Source organism: Tachyglossus aculeatus, chromosome X2 (genome assembly GCF_015852505.1).
Source record: "Tachyglossus aculeatus isolate mTacAcu1 chromosome X2, mTacAcu1.pri, whole genome shotgun sequence".
Classification (NCBI taxonomy): domain Eukaryota; kingdom Metazoa; phylum Chordata; class Mammalia; order Monotremata; family Tachyglossidae; genus Tachyglossus; species Tachyglossus aculeatus.
Genome location: NC_052100.1, coordinates 16,143,418 through 16,150,657, shown reverse-complemented (window position 1 = coordinate 16,150,657; position 7,240 = coordinate 16,143,418). Strand labels below are relative to the sequence as shown.

Sequence of the window (7,240 nt, the reverse complement as noted above, 5' to 3'; positions counted from 1 at the left end):
AACTGGAGAGAGATGTGGGTTCAAGGGAGGGTTGTCTTGTCTTATGCTGTCAAGTCATCTCCAGCCCATAGCGACTCCATGGACACATCTCTCCCAGAATGCCCCACCTCCATCTACAATCATTCTGGTAGTGTAACCATAGTGTTTTCTTGGTAAAAATGTGGAAGTGGTTTACCATTACCTCCTTCCACGCAGTAAACCTGAGTCTCCCCCCTCGAATTTCTCCCAAGCTGCTGCTGCCCAGCACAGGTGAGTTTTGATTTGTAGCAGATTGCCTTCCACTCGCTAGCCACTGCTCAAGCTAGGAATGGAATGGGTATGCCTCTGCTTGGCTCTCCCTCCCATAGACGAAACTGGTAGAGTACTGGAAACTCACCAGGTGTGACTCTGAGAGGGAACTGTTATCATCCCTGGTGTAAAGTCTGAAAGCTGTGGGAGCAGATGAGTTCATTGAGGAAGTACATGTAGATTGAAAATAGAAGGGGAACTAAAGTTAAGCCTTGAGGGAATCCTAAGTCAGAGGTCAAAGAAGATTGAGAAGGAACGGTCCAAAAAGTAAGAGGAGAATCAGGAAAGGACTTTGTCAAAAAAAAAGGTTAAATAGTGTTTCCAAGGAGAAAGGGGTCGTTCACAGTGTCAAAGACAGTGGAGTGGTTGAGGAGGATTTGGATGAAATAGAGTCTGTTAGATTTGGTGAGAAAGGATCATTGGTGACCTTGGATAAAGTGGTCTTGGTGGAATGAAGGAGGGTGAAAGCCAGATTGCAGAGCGTAAAAGAGATATTTGGAGAAGAGGAAGTGAGGCAGTGGGTGGATAAAACGTGTTCAAGGAGTTTGGAGAGGACTGGTAGGAGGGAAATTAGGCTCTCTCTTGATTATGTTGCCAACTTGTACTTCCCTAGTGCTTAGTACAGTGCTCTGCACACAGTAAGTGCTCAATAAATACAATTGAATGAATGAATGGTGCAGTGGAGTCAAGGGAAATTTTTTTTGGATAAGGAAAATGTGGGCATGTTTGAAAGCAGAGGGGAAGGAGCCATCTGATAGTGAGTGATTGAAGATGGTAGTAAGGGAGGGAAGGAGAGTAGGAGCAAGTGTCTCTATAAGGCATGAAAGGATGGGGTTGGAGGTGCAGGTAGAGGGTGTGGATTTTGAAAGCAGAGGAAAGACTGAGAGAGTACCAAAGTGGCATGGTTAGCAAGAAGCAGCCCAACACCTCTCAATTTTCCAGTAAGTCAGGTGGAGTGGGAAGTGAGGCCCCCCGGCCCCCCTTTAAGAGAGCAGCAGGAGAGGCAGTGTTGTCTGAAGTGAGCCAGAACTTGGTGATGACAAGGAGAAGCCACTGTCACTCCTTGCGTGGGGATGGGTTCGAGGATTGGCACGGAGAGAGCTAGAGACCAGGGTCAAAAAGGCTGAGCCATGAAAGATTTATTGTATGTGGTGAACTGAACTTCCCTTTTGGGAGAAATACATTCATTTTAGTTATTCACACGCAGCGAACTGAACTTCCCCCTCGGAAGGACTACACTTATAATAATAATAATAATGGAATTTATTAAGCACTTATTACATGCTAAGCACTGTTCTAAGCACTGGGGAGGATACAAGGTGATCAGGTTGCCCCACGTGGGGCTCACAGTCTTAATCCCCATTTTACAGATGAGAGAAGTGAGGCACAGAGAAGTTAAGTGACTTGCCCAAAGTCACACAGCTCACAAGTGGTGGAGCTGGGATTTGAACCCATGACCTCTGACTCCCAAGTCCGGGTTCTTTCCACTGAGCCACGCTGCTTCTCTATGTGTGTGTATGTATATATATATATATATATATATATATATATATATATATATATATATATGCACACACATATATAACCTAACCTAATATATATTACTTATCTATATTATATATATGTATACATATATACACACTCATATACACACATATATATGTAACGTGTGCATATATATATATATATATATGTAACTTATGTGTTACTTGCACATGGCGAAGCACCTAGGCTCCGACCATGAACGCTTCCCTCTCGGGAGGAATCCACTTATGTGTTACATACACGTGGAGAAGTGCCTAGCATCCAGATCCATGAGTGCTCAATGGGACACTCACCTGTCCCAGGGCTTCTCACTTGGTGCAGACAGACCCGGCATCCCACGCTCCGGGTAGAGGTGACAGACATTCAGCTTCTGCGAGTCTTGATCCACTGCCCAGAATATTAGGAGCAGCAGGTATTTATCAGCTGTCCTTCTGGGCTGTTTGGGCTTCTGGTTTCTGCCTGTCCAATCTCCGTCCCACCCCTTCCTCCATTCCTTATTTGATTAGCATGGGGGTGAGGGACACCTTCTGTATTCCTGGCCTGGTATTTCTGTCGATTTCAGTTGCAGTGTCCTGCCCATGCTCCCAAGTTCTGCTTTGCTAGCTCAGGCAGTCATGGGATTGTATTCATTCATTCAATTGTATTTATTGAGCACTTACTGTGTGCAGAGCACTGTACTAAGCGCTTGGGAAGTACAAGTTGGCAGCATATAGAGACGGTCCCTACCCAACAGTGGACTCAGTCTAGAAGGGGGAGACAGAGAACAAAACAAAACATATTAACAAAATAAAATAAATAGAATATGTACAAGTAAAATAAATAGAGTAATAAATATGTAAAAACATATATATAGGTGCTGTGGGGAAGGGAAGGAGGTAAGGTGGGGGGGATGTAGAGGGGGAGGAGGGGGAGAGGAAGGAGGGGGCTCAGTCTGGGAAGGCCTCCTGGAGGAGGTGAGCTCTCAGTAGGGCCTTGAAGGGAGGAAGAGAGCTAGCTTGGCGGATGTGCGGAGGGAGGGCATTCCAGGCCATTGGGATGACGTGGGCTGGGGGTCGACGGTGGGACAGGCGAGAATGAGGCACGGTGAGGAGATTAGCGGTAGAGGAGTGGAGGGTGCGGGCTGGGCTTGTCAAATGATTTTGACAGTCTAGAGTCTTCTAGACTGTGAGCCCACTTTTGGGTAGGGACCGTCTCTATATGTTGCCAACTTGTACTTCCCAAGCGCTCAGTAAGCGCTCAATAAATAGGATTGATTGATATAGAGACGGTCCCTACCCAACAGGGGGCTCACAGTCTAGAAGGTGGAGACAGACAGCAAAACAAAACATATTAACAAAATAAAATAAATAGAATAGAGTAATAAATACGTACAAACATCTATACAGGTGATACATCTATACAGGTTGATGGAGGCAGTGGTTCCGGATGGCCACCAAGTCGCCGGGCGACTAAAGAATTAGTTAGGCAGCATGTGACTACCGAAAGTTTTAATAAAGTTTTATTGGTAAGGCCGAAGACCGAATAGGGGGTAACGCACCCGGTGGGCTCATTTCCTTAAGGGAAAAGGCCCCAAAGACCGAATAGGGGGTAACGTACCCGGCGGGCTCATTTCCTTAAGGGAAAAGGCCCCAAAGACCGAATAGGGGGTAACGCACCCGGCGGGCTCATTTCCTTAAGGGAAAAGGCCCCAAAGACCGAATAGGGGGTAACGCACCTGGCGGGCTCATTTCCTTAAGAGAAAAGGAAAAGGTATTGACCTTGAGTTGGTGAGTACCCCAGTTCCCCTTGGAACAGCCATCCCCCTCTTTTTTTACAGGTTAAGGCTGAAGGAGAGTTTGCCTACGACGGAACAAGGGTTCCACAGACTGCATTTAGATGAGGTTACTGGGCAGGGGAAAGGACAGCATGAGCAGTGGGGATGGATTGGATAGGAGTGACCTGATGGGGTGCAATGCTGAGCAGTTTGGGGTGGAAGTGGGAGAGTAGGACAGGGACAGGGTGAGCAGAGAGTGCTTGGGTGGGAGTTTCATGGTGTAGTCCTAGGACCTCAAGCACCCCAACTACTAGACTTTAGTCTGGAGTGGTCCGGGGTCCACAAGATCCAGTTCCAGGGTGGAAGAGACCACATCTACCAGTCCCTGGTCTGGAGTCAGCACTGCTTCCAGTTCCTGGTCTGGAGTGACCATGGCATCCACATGGAGTAGTGGATAGAGCACAGGCCTGGGAGTCAGAAGGTCATGAGTTCTGATCCCAAGCGCTTAGTACAGTGCTCTGCACACAGGAAGTGCTCAAGAAATACGATTGAATGAATGAATTTTACTTGTACATATTTATTCTATTTATTTTATTTTGTTAATATGCTCCGTTTTGTTGTCTGTCTCTCTATGTGGCCAACTTGTACTTCCCAAGCGCTTAGGACAGTGATCTGCACACAGGAAGTGCTCAATAAATATGACTGAATGAATGAATTTATTTATTTTACTTGTACATATTTATTCTATTTATTTTATTTCGTTAATATGTTCCGTTTTGTTGTCTGTCTCTCTATGTGGCCAACTTGTACTTCCCAAGCTCTTAGGACAGTGCTCTGCACACAGGAAGCGCTCAATAAATACGATTGAATGAATGAATTTATTTATTTTACTTGTACATATTTATTCTAATTATTTTATTTCGTTAATATGTTCTGTTTTGTTGTCTGTCTCTCTATGTGGCCAACTTGTACTTCCCAAGTGCTTAGGAAAGCACTCTGCACACAGGAAGCGCTCAATAAATATGATTGAATGAATGAATTTATTTATTTTACTTATACATATTTAGCCTATTTAATTTCGTTAATATGTTCCGTTTTGTTGTCTATGTGGCCAACTTGTACTTCCCAAGCGCTTAGGGCAGTGTTCTGCACACAGTAAGTGCTCAATAAATAAGATTTAATGAATGAATTTATTTTACTTGTACATATTCATTCTATTTATTTTATTTCGTTAATATGTTCTGTTTTGTTGTCTGTCTCCCCTTTCTAGACTGTGAGCCCGCTGTTGGGTAGGGACCGTCTCTATATGTTGCCGACTTGGACTTCCCAAGCGCTTAGTACAGTGCTCTGCACAAAGTAAGCGCTCAATAAATATGATTGAATGAATGAATGAATGAATCCTGGCTCTGAACCATATCTTCTGTGTGACCTTGGGCAAGTTACTTTACTTCTCTGTGCCTCAGGTACCTCGTCTGTAAAATGGGGATTGAGACTGTGAGCCCCACGTGGGACAGGGACTGTGCCCAACCTAACTTGTATCTACCTAAATGCCTAGTACAGTGCCTCGCACATAGTAAGCACTAAACAAATAACATATGTAATAATAATAATGGCATTTTAAGTGCTTACTATGTGCCAAGCACTGGTCTAAGTGCTGGGGTAGATATAAGGTAATCAGGTTGTCCCACGTGGGGTTCACAGTCTTAATCCCCATTTTACAGATGAGGTAACTGAGGCACAGAGAAACTAAGTGATTTGCCCAAGGTCACACAGCTGTCGAGTGGTGGAGCCAGGATTAGAACCCACGGCCTCTGACTCCCAAGCCCGTGCTCTATTATTACCATTACTAAGTGGGTGCAGCTTCTAAACCTTCTACAGGTTGTGAAGATATGCACTTGGTGGCAGTGTTGGGGGAGAAAATTCTAGGTAAGATTTCAGGCCTGGGTTCCTCTGAATGAGGAATGAGCGGGTTGAAAGTTTCCAGGCCCTGGAAATGGTAGCTATAGCTATAAGCAAAGATACACTTTTCTTGTGTGTTGTGTAGAAGGGAAACATTCATTTTTTCAACCTCTACCTATGCCCACAGACAAAGATACCTTTCAGACACACCATCTCTGAAAATGGAGAATAATCAATCAGCTGACTTCTTACTTGAAAGTTATGCTATAACTGGTGAATTACTAGCTCTGTGTGTGTGTGTGTGTGTGTGTGTGTGTGTTCATGTGTGTGCTCATCTGAGATTAACCAGATGGGTTGGGAGCCACATTGCTATCGATCAATAAATCAATCAATCAATTTTATATATTTAACACTGTGTGCAGAGCATTGCACTAAGGGCTCGGGAGATAGAGTTGGTGGAGGAGGAGACAGACATTAATATAAATAAATAAATTGTGGATATATGCAATAAGGGCTTTGGGACAGAGGGTAGGGTGAAAAAAGGGTGTAAATCCATGTACAGAGGCCATCAGAAGGGAGTGGGAGAAGAGAAAAGGAGGGCCAAGTCAAGGACGACCTCTTGGAGGAGATTTGATTTTTATAAGGCTTTGAAGTTGGGGAGGGTGATCATCTGTCAGTTATGAAGAAGGGTACAGGGAGTTCCGGCCAGAGACAGGACATGGGCGAGGAGTTGGCGGTGACATAAACGAGACTGAGGTACAGTGCTTAGGTAGGCATTAGAGGAGTGAAGTGTGCAGGCTGGGTTGTAGGAGGAAATCAGGGAGGTAAAGTAAGAGGGGGAAAGGAGATTGAGTGCTTTAAAGGAGTTTCTGTTTGATGCAGAACTGGGTAGGCAACCACTGGAGGTTCCTGAGCAGTGGAGAAACATGAACAAAGCAGTTTCATTGAAAAATGAGCTGAGCAGCAGAGTGAAGTATGGATTAGAGTGGGGAGACAGGAGGCAGCAAGGTCAGCAAGAGGGCTGATGCAGTAATCAGGGCAGGGAAGGATAAGTACTTGGATTAACACGGTAGCAGTTTGAAGGGAGAGGAAAGGGCAGCGTTGTTATAAAAGTTGACCTGACAGGATTTAGTGACAGATTGAATAAGTGGGTAAAATGAAAGAGATGAGTCAAGGATAATGTTAAAGTTATGGGATTGTGAAAAAGGGAGGATGGTGGTGCTGTCTACAGTGATGGGAAAGTCAGGGGGAGGACAGGGCTTGAGTGGGAAGATGAGGAATTCTGTTTTGGACATGTTAAGTTTGAGGTGTTGGTGGGACATCCAACTAGAGATGCCCTGAAGGCCGGAGGAAATACAAAACTGCAGAGAGGGAGAAAGATTAGGGCTGGAGATGTAGTTTTGGGATTCATCTACATAGAGATGGAGATTGAAGCCAAGAGATCCAATGTAGATGAAGAACTGAGCCTTGAGGGACTCCCAGTTAGGGGTTGGGAGGCCAAAAGGAAACAGGCAGTAGAGACTGAGAAGGAGCAGCCAGAGAGACAGGAGGAGAATCTATCTCTTAGACTAGAACCCCCTTTAGCTAGTAAGCTCCTTGTGGACAGGGATCATCTATAATTACTCCTTTGTATTGCACTCTCTCAAGCACTTAATACAGTGATCTGATAAATACCATTGATTGATTGACTGATTAATTGAGAGTATCAGTGATTCTAAGGTTAAATAATGTTTCCAGAAGGGGGTGGTCTACAGT

At 44.8% G+C, this 7,240-nt stretch overlaps 1 non-coding gene across 1 annotated transcript; it reads right to left on the bottom strand.

Annotated features, from left to right (window-relative positions):
• Nucleotides 1–259: 259 nt before the first annotated feature.
• LOC119949743 lies at nucleotides 260–397 on the bottom strand. Its single transcript, XR_005457281.1, has one exon. It is a non-coding gene; the product is annotated as a small nucleolar RNA SNORA7 (small nucleolar RNA).
• Nucleotides 398–7,240: the final 6,843 nt, after the last annotated feature.